General features: G+C 48.5%; 2 long non-coding RNA genes across 6 annotated transcripts; one reads left to right on the top strand and one right to left on the bottom strand.

Annotated features, from left to right (window-relative positions):
• Window positions 1-2,701: 2,701 nt before the first annotated feature.
• Window positions 2,702-4,403, bottom strand: LOC145544467 (uncharacterized). Its single transcript, XR_014081442.1, has 2 exons — window positions 4,110-4,403; window positions 2,702-3,145 (listed from the first exon to the last, which is right to left on the bottom strand). It is a non-coding gene; the product is annotated as an uncharacterized LOC145544467 (long non-coding RNA).
• Window positions 4,404-4,554: 151 nt separating this feature from the next.
• LOC145544468 (uncharacterized) lies at window positions 4,555-12,688 on the top strand. Of its 5 annotated transcripts, none has more exons than XR_014081445.1 (6): window positions 4,555-4,603; window positions 5,584-5,660; window positions 7,979-8,179; window positions 11,087-11,175; window positions 12,100-12,141; window positions 12,282-12,688. It is a non-coding gene; the product is annotated as an uncharacterized LOC145544468 (long non-coding RNA). The 5 variants fall into 5 exon arrangements; XR_014081447.1 differs by lacking the exon at window positions 7,979-8,179 and adding an exon at window positions 4,816-4,866; XR_014081443.1 differs by lacking the exon at window positions 7,979-8,179 and adding an exon at window positions 4,816-4,866 and having other exon boundaries at window positions 5,525-5,660.
• The last annotated feature ends 285 nt before the right edge of the window (window positions 12,689-12,973 follow it).

The raw sequence follows: 12,973 nt of genomic DNA, 5'->3' as shown, positions 1-12,973 counted from the left end.
TCTGATGTCTATGTCAGAAGCTTTCTCTATCCTTTTTATACTTTAACAAAACTCTATTACACAAAAGCTCTGAGTGATCAAGCCTCGTCTCTGGCCCCAGATTGAATTCTTCTCCTCCGGAGGCCAAGAATCCTGGTGTCTTTTGTGGTTCAGCAATAACCTTTCAGGTGTTTACTTTTGCCGAAGTCCAATTTATCAATTTTTTTCTTTTGCTGCATATACTTTAGGTAATGTATCTAAGAAATCATTGCTAAATCAAAAATCATGAAGATTTAGGCCTATAATTTTAGCTCATATTTAAATCTCATTCGAGTTAATTTTTGTATATGATGTGAGGGAAGAATCCAACTTCATTATTTTCCTTGTGGATATCCAGTTACTCCAGCACTATTTTTGGAAAAGACTATTTTTTCTCCATTGAATTGTCTTGGCACTCTTGTCAAAAAGTTACTGTTTCTTTTTAACATGTTCTTATCTGAGCATTTCCTTACTTTCTAGCATAAAATGCTCTATTTTCACTTTGTACTTTTCCATGCTCTAGCTCTTGAATCAACCATTTCCCCAGGGAGTTCTGATTCTTTTAGCGGAAATAGCATTTAGAAGCTGAGATCTGGGTCCTAGTCATGGCCATTGCTACTGGGGGGTTGTAGCTACAAGACTCTCTCAGTGGACAGGCCAGGGGATATGTGAATGTACCTATAACACCTTTACACTTAACATTTATTGAGACCTATACATTCACATCAATAGCTCCAATTTCAACCCCACATCATGGACTCTCTCTAGTTTTCTTCTTTTCTTTATTTGTAGCTCCCTTCTCTGAAGTGATGAACCTGACTCCTAGTACCGTCAGTCTGTTTTTTTGATCACTTCCCTGGTGTGTAACCAATTTCCTGTTGCCACCTTGCCTCTCCCCACCCCTGGTCCAAATGCAGGGGCCCTTCTCACCCTTTGGGGACTCAGATACTCAGGACTGAACCACTGGGTCTCCCCACTTGGATCCCAACCCCCACTCTGGATCACTGTAGCCCACACTCTGCCTGTGGACATTTGTCTTTCTGGGCCCCATCTAATGGCTTTTGAGCAGAATTTTCAGGAAAGAAGTGCAACATTATGGTTTTAGAGATCCATCTCTGTTGCTCTGTACACACTTAATCTATTGCTTCAGACTGGTGTGTAATGCTCCGTGGTGTGTGACCATTGCATTTTAGTCATCTACTCTTCCAGGGAAAAGACATCCAGGTGGCTCCAACTCCCCTGCCACCTCACATAATGCCACAGTGAACAACATCCTTGTGCAGTTTTTCTTTAAGCATCAATGGGAAATACCCTTGGATACCAATGAGTGAAATTTCTGGGTCACAAGATATGAGAGCGTCTAACTTGCCTAAATGCTGGCAGTTTGCTGTCTGGATGGCTGCTCCAGTCCACACTAACGAAGAGGGCACACAGGTTTATGTGTCCACATCTCTAACCTGGCATGTCTGACTCTCTAGCTGCTAGTCTATGACACATAAGGGGATATTTTGTTTGTTTTGATCTTCATATCTCTGATTATCAGTAATCTTGAGCATGTCTCCAAGCGCTTGTTGGCCTTTTGACTTTCCTAGGTCTGTCTGTAAGCATTTAGCTATGTTGGTTCTCTTTTCCCTTAAGACCAAAATAGATCTGACTCTTCATATTATTCTCCAACTTTCCTCCTTCACTTAAAATATCTCGAGAATCTTTTTATCAGCCGCATGAAGGTCTCCAGCTTTGGTGACCTATAAAGTGGTAAGCCATTTCCTTACTAATGGGTGTCTGGCTCTTTTAGAAGTTTCCACAAACAAATGCTTCCATATCCATCCTTGAATACACATCTCCACACTGTGGCAGAATTTCTTTAGATGACTTTCTAGAAATGTTGTCTTTAATTTAGAGTGCATTTTTGAAGACAGCATATTTAGTGAAGATTTCCTTGTGGCTCAGACAGTAAAGAATCTACCTGCAATACATGAGGCCTGGGTTTGATCCCTGGGTTGGAAAGATCCCCTGGAGAAGGGCATGGCAACCCACTCCAGTATTCTTGCCTGGAGAATCCTCATGGACAGAGGAGCCTGCTGGGCTACAGGCCATGGGGTCTGAAAGAGTCAGACATGGCTGAGCTACTAACACACACACACAGCAGTGTCTTCAAGTCTGTAGTAGAAACTTGGGACTCAGTCAGACACAAGAGTTTGGGAAGAAAGAAGGTGTCACTGAGAAGTGCTCCTGGTTTTGGAAATGTGAAGGGACATTGAAGAGTTAGATGGTGACACCTGTCCCCAGGAAACAGACCTAAGCACAGAGCCATAGTCAATCGTCTTGGCCAGGGTATGCCAGGCAGTGGGGGGAGGAGGTCCCTTGACAAGCTTCCTGAAACTGCCCAGTAGACTCCATCAGGTCCAGAGTCAAAGTCTCTGGAGAGAGCCATGGGGAGTTGTGGGCCCACAGATGGAAGTGACAAATGTTATATTTTCACAGGAAGAGCAACTGTCTTCCCCATTTCCCTCTTCCCTTCATGGCTCCGCAGTGTGAAGGTAGAATAGTAGACATCTGCCTGATCACAGACATATTCACAGTCTGAATTTCTCCTCTCCGTGGGGATTGGTAGGATGCAGTTTTCTGCCACGCACTGGGGTAGTTTGTCCACTGGACAAGGTCGCCTGGCCCAGAAAGTAAATAGGGACTGAAAAGCCTAAGTTTATTTTCACAGAGGTGCTGCATGGGTTAGAAGGGGACCTGCCTCTGAACCAAGAGAGCCAGTGCCCAGGAGGGCTCCATGGCCTCAGGCCAGACACATGAAATTGTCCAGGGGAGGGTCCCAGGACCTCCCTCTCACCAGCCATCTCTTCCTGAAGAGTGTGTCCCTTCCCAGCAGTCCCTAAGGGAGGGCAGCCCAGGCTCTCTGGGGAGATCCTACCCCGTGGGGCCTGAGTAGAGCTGTGCAATGAAGAGGGGAGGAGAATGTTCACAGGTTGCAGAGGGAGGCAACTGGGTCAGGAGCTCTCATCTTGCTTTCTTTGGCAGAGTTGAGGAGGACTGACTATATATACCAACTTCTGGCACTTGAGTTAGAAATTAGAGATGGCACGTGCTTCCTTTTCATCTTTTTGGAATCCATAGCCTGTGACAGACACAAGCACAGGTAGCGTTAGGTGGAGCCAGAGACAGAAGTGTATGGAGACTCAGGTGCAGGCAGAGCCCTCTCAGGTGGGTCAAACAGCCAGTGTGGGCTAGATGGACCCCTGGGGGCTGGGGGAGAGACCATCCATCCTTTCACACAGCAGGGAGGCTAGGCTGCCTGGATAAAGCAAAGAAAGCTCTGTGGGACTGGAGTGTTAGGGTCTGTCTGTCTGATTTGAACTGAAGTCTGGGCAGGACTCTGTAGGGCCCTATGTGGAACCCCCATAACCTCATCCCAACTCAGCTGCTTGGCTTCTGACTAGCTTACTGAGCAGTTAGTTTTACAAGGGCTGGTGCTGGGCCAGGTAATACCAAGATGACTGACTCGTGTTATCTACCCAGGGGAGCTCTCAGTGTGAGCCGCTGCGATGGGCCTAGTGAGGAGTGGAGGAGGAGACAGAAACACAGGCAGGCAGTTATGATGCAATAAGAAAAGTGCTGATAAGGGCTAACATTTATTAGGCACTCATCATGGGCTTGTGAGCTCCATAATAACCGAATGAGATGGACCCTACCGCCCTGATTTAATACACGGGGAAGCCACGGCTCAGACAGGTTCGATAACTTGCCCGAAGTAACAACGGACAACAGTGAGACTTAAATTCTCTCAGTCTCAGGGCTGTTCGTTTCATCTCTGCACCGCAGGACCCCATGCCATACGTTAGGGACAGCGGGGCAAGCTTGTAACTAACTACTCCGGTCCATGTGTGATGCGGATGTGCGCCAAGGCAGCACACTACCGCCCTGCCTGTGTCTTTATGGTCATTCTACCGTGAGGCGGGGCCCCCTTTCTCTCCTCCCGCCTCCTCAGTCAGGTGGCAGCCCATCCTGCAGCCGGAAGCCGCACGCCAGTCGCCACCCCAGGGTAGCGGCCTCCTGTCGCCCCCTGCTGGCCGAGGACTTACAGCCGCGACGGCGCTTCCCCAGCGCCCAGTTCCCTGCGCCTGCGCTCTAGGTGGTGGGAGCCTGCTTCTGGGTGCCCCACGACTCGCATCCTCGCCCGGGGTCCGCGGTAGACTTGGCGGGTGGGGGTCGGGGAGTAGGGGGAATAGCTCGGACAGGGGCCAGGCACGAGCAGCTGGTCGCCTGTTCCTGGTTTACTTGACTGTGCCCAGGGCCGGGGTCCACTCTCCCAGCCCCAGTCCCTCCCGAGGGGTAGGCTTGGGGCGGGACCAGGGGCCCCTTAGGACCCGGAGCCCAGAGGACTGTGGCCCCGCAGGGAGCGTCATATATTCCTTCTGGGTATTGAGGGTCCCAGGATGATGAAAACACCCATTGTGACATAGTGAACAATGGCAGCCCCCACCCCCGGGCCGCCCCGTGGCCTGACGTCACCGCCCTCCTCCTCTCAGTGACTAGAGGCCATTTTGAGTGTCCAGGAGGGGAGGTAGTCGTCGGAGTAAGTGAGGCTGAGTGACATATAGGAGAATAATTCTGGGTATAATGTACAAGCCTGATGCTAGGAGGGTCGGGGTCACCAAGAGGTTGCACCTGAGCAAAGCTCCGCAGCATCTCTTGGAGCCCACCAGCTGGACCTTCCCTGTGCAGAAGGGCTGGGGAAAGAGCGATGGTGGGGAGCAGTTCTGACATCTGGGTCTGCTCTGTTCCCAGCAGCAGCAACTGTTTCTTTCCGGAGCTTCCGGTCTTACATCTTGGCACAAGGTGGGCAATTAGGTCCTTCAAGACTGTGGGGTGACAGTTCTCTACTGTATTTGCCAACTTAAGAGAATCATTACCTTCAACTGAACAGATAAAACATGACAACAGGAATATGTCAGGGGAAGGTGGATCCCCTTAAGGATCAGGAGGACAGGCTTTCCCAGACCCTTCTTCTGTCTTGTGGGAAGGACTTTTCCTGGCTGAGGGCTGTTGTCCAGAAGAACAGTCACAGAGGGGAATCAGAGGGTGCTGCTGTCATCCCTCAATCTGGCCACCTAGGACTGTTGGTTTCAGTGGCTCAATCTTGTTGTATGTGCAGAATTGGAGGACGTGGCCCATGACTATTAATTTGTTGGTATATCAAAACATGGAAACCTGGCAGTCCTCCGGTCACTAGTCTGGGATGTGGTATGCCCCTGACCAGGACAGTGGCTACCAGGGGACATTGGTATGGCCAAATGTGTGGCTGGTGTGAGTGGGAATCATCTAAACTGAGCCTGGCGGATGCCACTGGGAATTTGTGGTGTTTTGCATACAGGACCCATTTTAGCATCAAATGGAATGCTGTATTCCTCAGGGCCAAATGAATGACTGAGTAGGGCCATGACAGATATGCTGGTAACTAACAGGTAGTAGAAAGTGATCAGGACCTTTAAAACAGTTGTCTCCAAAAGAAGCTGAGAGTTCACAGGAGAAAGACAATCTTCTTGTTGTGTTCAGAGAAGGCTGAATGAACGACATGATGTTGTACTCATTGAGACATTAGTTGCAAGCTGGGCGATCCCTGGAACATAAAGGTAAGACACTGTGTGTGTGCTTGAAATATTTACTAACTTGAAAAAGTCATATTTTAAAATAAAAAATTACAAAAAAAGTTTAACAGCTTAAATGCTCTACCCCAGTCTTTAGTCATTCAGACACCCTCCTCAGAGGCATTCAGTAGTGTTACTTTCTTGAGTAACCTTCCAGGAGTGTCTGGTACATATACAGGTAAATGCACATATACCTACACATCCACTTTTTACACAAACAGCATCATACTGCACTGTTTTGTACCCTGCTTGTTCACTTATATTTTGAAGATGATTCTGTATTAGTACATGAAAAGCTGCCTTGAACTTACTTTAGGAACACTGGAAGCATTCCTGCTGAAGCCAAAGACAGGGCTGTATGATTTTTGAAGTGAACCTGGAGCTACTCCTTCAAACCCTGACATTAAAAGCCTGCAAGGGAGTGGAGGTGTCAGTTTAACTTTGGCAGACTATTATTTTAATTTCCATTTGCTCTGCCCCCACCACATTGCTTTGGGACACCACTGTTTGTTCCCTTGGTCTGTGAAAACAGCCCATAAGTCTTGGCAGGTGTCCATGGGGGTACTGTTAGGGCAGAACCTAGGCCTTGCTGGAGTAATGGGGAAAATCATTGGCAACCGGTCTCCTGCATCTATCCTCTATTTCAGCTCAAGTGGTAAAGAATCTCCCTGCAATGCAGGAGACCCAGCTTCAATCCCTGGGTTGGGAAGATCCCCTGGAGAAGGGAATGGCAACCCACTCCAGTACTCTTGCCTGGAGAATTCCATGGACAGAGGAGCCTGGTGGGCTACATTTCATGGAATTGCAAGGAATCCGACACAACTGAGAGACTAATTTTCACTTTTCACTTTTTTCTCCTCCTTCACACTGCCAGGTCTCAGGGGAGACCGCTTTTGCCCAGGGCTGCTTCTCCTTGGGTCTGAGGTTCAAACCTTGACTTGAGAAGTTTCCTGGTGGGGTGATAGAAAACAGATGTGATTACCTGTGGTTCTGGTGCTCAGAACTCAGGGCTCATCTGCTTCCTTTTTGTGCTCACAGGACTGACTGAAACTAGGGTCTGAGCTTCAGTTCTTCTTCCACACTCACTATCAGATGGAGTAGTTGGCATTATGTGGGCAAGATGAGCTCACAGGTCAAAATCACTAGACACCTGAGGAGAACAACCAAATCAAAAGAAAATAACAAATTAGACAATACATCTTTTGAAAAATTAGAATAGATGGACAACCAATAATTTAAAATAAGCTTAGGGTTTCCCTGGTGGCTCAGTGGTAAAGAATCTGCCTGCCAATGCAGGAGACACATTGATCCCTGGTCCAGGAAGATTCCATATGTCTTGAAGCAGCTAAGCCCATGTGCCACAACTACTGAGCCTGCACTCTAGAGCCTGTGAACCACAACTACTGTGCCCATGTGCCACAACTCCTGAAGCTTAAGTCAAAGTACTAACCTCCCTTGGTGAACTTGGGAAAAATTTGCAACTTCTCTGGACCTCAGTGACTCCATTTTACATTAGCTAACTAATTTAACTAATTAATTATTTCCATAAATATTTGACTAGAGGATAATGGGAATAATACTAGCTAATAGTATAGGGCTGTCATAAAGAGAAACGCATTAAAGCAGGTAAAGTACTGAGGACAGTCCTGCTTACACTGGGCACTCACAATGTGTTATTTGTTACTGGGTTGTTACATCCAGGTCTGAGCCCAGTGCAGAGACACATGGTGAACATGATCCAGTGACTGAGGAAGTTGCAGGTGGTACAGTACAACCAGGGCCGTGCTGGGGGTGGCCTGGGAGATGGGAGAGCCCCAAGGGGAATCTGCCCTGATGAGGATTAGAAATATCTAAGCAGAGGCATCCGTGTCTAACCTGAGACTTGTATGATTCAGTGAGGTGGCGAAGTGGGGCAGTGAGGTTAGGCTGCCAGGGGCTAAGAGGCATTTCAGGCAGAGGGAACGGCATCGCCAGAGACCTGGGGCCCGGGCAATGTGTGCAGAGTGTGTGTTGAAAGCTGTGAGGTAAGGAGCAGGACTTGACCTGTTCTGGCTGCCATATAAGGAGTGGATAGAAAGCAATGCTGGAGGCCTGGAGACCTGGACCAGATGCTATGACACAGGAAGCGGCGGCCTGACCTTGTGGATGAAGAGCTATGAGTGGGTCCATTGTGTGAAGCAGGTAGAATTAAGTTAGAATGTGGGAAGAATGGAGGAGTGGAGGAATATTAGTGAGTTGAATAATGTCCCTTCCAAATTCATGACCACCCTCAACCTCAGAATGTGACCTTCTTTGGAAATAAGATCTTTGCAGATGTAGTTAAGTCAAGGATCAAGACAAATCACCCTGAATTTAGGATGGCCTTAAATCCCATGAGAAAGATTGCCTATAAGAGAAAACAACACAGAGAGATATAGAGAAGGCCATGAATAGAGAGACAGCAGAGGTTGAAGTGATGTTGCCATGAGCTGGGGAACATGTGGAGCCACAAGAAGCTGGAATAGGTAAGGATGGATCTTGCCCTCAGAGCCTTTGGAGGGAGGGGCCCTGCCAACATCTTGATTTCAGATTTCTGGCCTCCAGAACTGTGAGAGAAAAAGATTCTGTTGTTTTAAGGCACCCAGTTAGTGGTACTTAATTCTAGCAGACCTAGGAAACTAATAGAGGAGTCAAGGGTGGTTCTCAGGTTTCTGGTTTAGGTGACATGTGGGACATAAGGGCAAGGGCAGACTTGGTGGCTGGGGCAGGGACAGGAACTGTGGTAGACAGATGCTGAGGTTTGATACAGGTTTTACTGCCTTCAGAGAGTCTGTGTGATAAGCAAGCAAAGGGAACCATGGTGGCTGGATTCACGAGTCTGGCTAACTGATTCAGATTTAGAAAGAGTCAGGGAGTGAGGGGAGGAGAGGAAGTTTACTCAGGGAGGATTTGTGTGGAGAGCAGGGAAGAGCATCAAGATTAGACCTACAAGGAAGACCCACATGAGGGGAAAGGTGAAGGAGAGAGAGTCATGAAGGTTTCTGAGTAGGAGCAGCCAGGGAAACAGGAGAAAACAAGGAGTACTTGGCGCCACAAAGCCCAAGGGCACCCGGAGTTTAAAGGGGGTGGGGGCAGGGCGGGGGCAAGAAGGAATGCTGCAAAGCTGCCTTTGTTCACGTTACTGTAACAGAAAACCACAGACTGGGCAGCTTAATCAGTAGACATCTATTTGAAGTCTGGGAGGCTGAGACCAGGGTACCAGCATGGTCAGGTTCTGCAGAGGCCCTCTTCCTGTTGACAGACAGCTGTTGTTTCTTTGCACCTTCACATGGTGGAGAGGGGAATCATCTTTCATGTTTCTTCTAATAAGGGCACTAATTCCATTCATGGGGGCTCCACCCCCATGACCCGATTGCCTCCCAAAGGGCCTACCTGCTGAGAACATAACTCTGGGGCTTAGGATTTCAACATTTACATTTGGGGGGACATCAACATTCAGACCATAACAAAAACAAATTGGTTAGTTTTTCACTGTGACCTTGGCAAGAACAGCTTTGGTGGAGCAAGGATGTGTGTAGTCTCATTGCCACCTGACTCCCATTTTCGGGGACATCCTCACAACAGGGTGCCCTGGTGTTTTGTTTCTAGAGGTTCTAGATTCTCAGGACTGAACTTGCCAGGGCTTGGTGCTTTCAACAGCTGGTGGGAAAGAGGCCACCTCCATTCTGGCTAGGTCCCAAAAACCAAGACTGATCTTCTGTATCTGCTTCTTGGGGATAAGGCCAGTAGCTATTTGTCTCCCATGAAGCCAGCATTTGTCTCTCTATTCAAAGAATCTGGCAACGCTATCCTTTTACTGATGTCTTAATCCATTTACGCCCCTAGGAAGGGAGGGGAGGTTTGGGATTAATAGAATTACTGGTCACATTTATTGAGGGGGTCTGGAATCCCTGGAAAGCCAGGATTTCATCATATCTATCACTCAGCCCCACCGAATTGCAAGAAGGACCAGATTCACCCTTAAGTAAAGATATTACTCTACTAAAGATATTAATCTAAACAGCAGACAGTCCTACTGTGCCCAGACAAAGGTAACAGTGCCATCTATAGGTCACTGGAGGAGTGAGCCTGGGTGTAATTGTAATAGCACAAAGGGAATATCAGTGGCAGGGCCCTCTGGAGCCTGATTCCATGCTCTTTCTGTTGACTAATGAGAAGTGAACTTGATAGAGATGTGATTTTTGTTTAACGACCAGATGTTTGAAAGAAACACAAGAGATAGATAGACCAATATGTGAGCCTGAGTGTGCATTAGGGAGGGGAAAGATCAAGCTTATGTATGTCTGTGCCCTGCAAAAGTAGAGCTAAAGTTTTTCTTTCTAGAATATGACCCCCCCAAAAAAGTGATGGAGATGGGGTATGTAGTTGTGTGGGCAGAGGCAGTGGATCACAGCTTGGGGAGAAGTCTGGGGCTGGATGCAATCAAATACAGCCTGAGAAGTCAAGTATGTGTATCTCAATTTACTTAATAATACCCGATACTTGCTTACCAAGTGCCAGACATTCTCAAAACGTGTATTAACCCTCACAACAACCCTGTGAGGTTGATGATATCTTAGCTCCCATTATATAGAAGGGAATTAAAGCGCTGGGAGGTTAGGTAACTTGTCCAAAGACACACAGCATGAGGAAACCAAGACTGCAGCTCCAGCACTGACCAGTGTCTTTGACGTCTGCACCAACGTCTGTTGTTGTTGTTCAGTCGCCCACTCATGTCCGACTCTTTGCCACCCCATGGACTGCAGCATGCCAGGCCTCCCTGTCCCTCGCCATCTCCCAGAGTTTTCCCAAGTTCATGTTCATTGCATTGGTGATGCCGTCCAGCCATCTCATCCTCTGACACCCTCTTCTCCTTCGGACTTCAATCTTTCCCATCATCAGGGACTTTTCCAATGAGTCATCTGCTGTACATCATTCTAAATGCATTGCCTGTTCCTTGCCTTTCAAACTGGAGCAGGAGGAGCATAAATTAAGCTGGTTTTGATTAAAGTGTTCATCAGCCAGGACAGCACTAATACAGCACTGAGTTCAGGATCTGCTGAGGGGCGGCCCACAGCCACAGGCCCTTTGGGGTTCTCCAGTCTATTTTTTGTAGACTTTACCCCATAAGGGATGGAAAATTATGGGAGAATTTTAAGCAGGGGAGTGCCATGGTCTGATTTAGGTTTAAAAAATGAATTTAGGTCTTCTCCAAGGGTGATGGACATGGAGACTTGCTAATGACTAGGAATCCAGGGTGTTCTCCTGGCCTGGCACCAGTTTGCTGGGGGTGGTTGGTGAGTGAGGAGAAGCAGAACAGAAAGAACCCAGGTAAGCTGTAGTCAGATATCTCCTCTCTCACTCTCTGTTGTCTGCCCCTACTGCTTCCTAAGGTGACTGTTCTGCCAGCATGCTCCAGAAGACAGCGTCACCTGGAGCCTTTGCTCCATCTTGGTTCACTGGAAGAAGAACTAGGTGCTCGGTAAGTGGGTTGGGGGATCTGGTGATGTTCCGCTCAGTGGAGATGCACCATTCCACTTGTGCATCGCCCACGCGTGGCTGACTAGGGATGCAGGGGATGGGGGCGGCACCTGCCCGATGGAGCATGTCCACCTGGCAATGGCTGCTGGGTGTCCTGCTGAGTACCTTACCTCCTAGTCCTGTGGACACCCACTCAGCCCTTCAGAGAACACAGAGCCCCAGGCAAATGATCCTGTTGGCCTTTCTAATCTTGGAATGGGAACTAAGGTGGGGGACTCCTCAGAGCAGCCCAGTACAGGGTACAGCAGACCAGGAAGAGGCCACGTTCAGGAGGGGGAGTCTGGTCAGGTCTCCCTGCTCCTTCCTGAAAGTGCTTCCAAGGCATATTCCTCCCTTTGGGACACAGCTTTTCTCTCTCAGCCCTTCTCTGCTCGGTAGTTGTCTGCTCCCCTGCAGCTCTAGGGGAGCCCACTGGGGAAGATCTGGGTCTTTGGTTAAGCATCTTAGCAGCTGCTACCCTAGTCCTGGGTCCAGCTGGGGATGCAGAGGAAGAGGAAGGAAGGAGTGCTGAGAAGGGGGAAGATCATGAGAGGAGGATGCTGCTGACCTCAAGAAGGATCTAGCAGCAGCTGGGGTGAATTCAGAGGAAAAGGTCTTTTGAAGGTTTTCTTGAGGCCCTTCTCCCCATCCAGGGTATAGATCCTAGTTGAGGGTGGGTGGAAACTGTCTGAATGAGCTTTCTGGTCAAGTGCTGTGGTCTCCTGGGGAATATGAACTCCATACACCTGGGTCTGTCCTGCTCCGGGCACAGCCATAGCAACATCTTGCTGGCCTGCAGGCAGAGAGCTAGGTGAGATGACCCATAGGTCCTTTCTGGAACGATCATCTTCTTTCCTCTTTCTTTTTCTCATTTTGTTGCATGCAGCATGAATCTGAAACAAATGAGACCTTCAAGAAAAAGGAGGAGGTATCCTAATTTGGCAGAAAGATTTGAGTCACCAGCTTGGTGAGCAGCCACAGCAACAACCTTCAGAGAAATTTCATGCCCTTGAAAGTTTCTGCAAGACCCATTTTACCCCTTTTCCTCCTTAACCTCCACTCTGCTAGACCTGGCCCATGGCGATCATGAAAATGCGTCTGTCAGATCTTCAACTCCAGGAGGGTGAATGATGGAGGTCCTCAGCTGCTGCACTCTGAATCTGTCACCTCCTTGGTGTTGAGGCCATGCTTCCCACCGTGGCTCCCAGTCAAAAACAAGAGTGCATTGGGGGTACTAAGACAGGATACCAAGGGGATGCCTGGGAGATGTGAGTCTCCTTTGATAGGTCACTGGCTCCAGGACTGCCCATTGGCTTTGCCAAACACTCTTGGATGACCAGCAACCGGGGATAATTTCACCCAACCTCCCCTCTTTGCTACTTCACTTGGGTCTTATGGCTCCTCAGCCTCTTCCAGCTCCTCCAGATTTCTCCCCACAGGCATTTCCCCTAATAAATTTACTGCTTGTTTCATTTTATTTTGACAACTACCTCTTGGAGAACTCATATTAACCTACTTCCTTTGCTCAAGAGTGGGAACCCCCTGGGGCTTCCCTGGTGGTCCAGGAGTTAAGAATCTGCCTTGCAATGCAGGGGACTTGGGTTCGATCCCTGGTTAGGGGACTAGGATCCCACATGCTGAGGAGCAACTAAGCCTGAGACCTGCAACTATTGAGCCTGCGCACCACAACTAGCCAGTCCATGCACTGTGATGAAAGATCCCTCACAATGCAACAAAGATCCACTGTGCTGCAACTAAGA

The sequence above is a fragment of the Giraffa tippelskirchi genome, chromosome 4 (genome assembly GCF_054371585.1).
Source record: "Giraffa tippelskirchi isolate mGirTip1 chromosome 4, T2T-mGirTip1v1.2.pri, whole genome shotgun sequence".
NCBI classification, from domain to species: Eukaryota; Metazoa; Chordata; class Mammalia; order Artiodactyla; family Giraffidae; genus Giraffa; species Giraffa tippelskirchi.
The sequence above is the reverse complement of the archived record's forward strand: the minus strand, read 5'-3'. Positions and strand labels throughout refer to the sequence as shown.